The following is a 610-nucleotide window of genomic DNA, read 5'->3' on the forward strand; positions in this document are numbered from 1 at the left end:
GAGAGAGAGAGATCACAGTGGAGTCAGCTGTGTACTGCAAGCACATATTCATCACTGTGTCTGTCGAGAGAGAGAGAGAGAGATTGAGATTTCAAGCCACTTTTATTACAATATACAACAGTTACAAGTTCAATCCAACATCAGTCACATAATAAAATACAAACACTTTATATTAAAAAAAAACAATCCATCATCAGAAATCTCACACAAAGCTCCTTTTAAACACCAAATCAGCTCAAACTTTGCAAGATCATTAATCAATTTATAATAATTAAAATCTATTAAAATTCTGGATTTAACTGAATTAGCAAACACTGCTTTTAAATCATTACAAACCCCATGCTCATTTTTGTCTTTTCTTGTAATGTAAATGGCCATTTTAGCATGTCCCAATATAAAATTAAACAACTGACACTGATACTTGCGACACTGTGAGTATTTAAAACCACAAATTAATTTCTTCATGAGAAACCAACCATTCCTGGCGTTTTTCCATTCTCCATGCTATTCAGGGCCTTCTCTAATTCATCCGTAGTCAATGCTTTACGACTAATTACTTCATAGTCTTCATTTACTTGCGGCAAATTTTCAAGAAAGACATTATTTGAAG

This window comes from Sinocyclocheilus grahami, unplaced genomic scaffold (assembly GCF_001515645.1).
Source record: "Sinocyclocheilus grahami isolate Dianchi unplaced genomic scaffold, SAMN03320097.WGS_v1.1 scaffold2443.1, whole genome shotgun sequence".
Taxonomy (NCBI): Eukaryota; Metazoa; Chordata; class Actinopteri; order Cypriniformes; family Cyprinidae; genus Sinocyclocheilus; species Sinocyclocheilus grahami.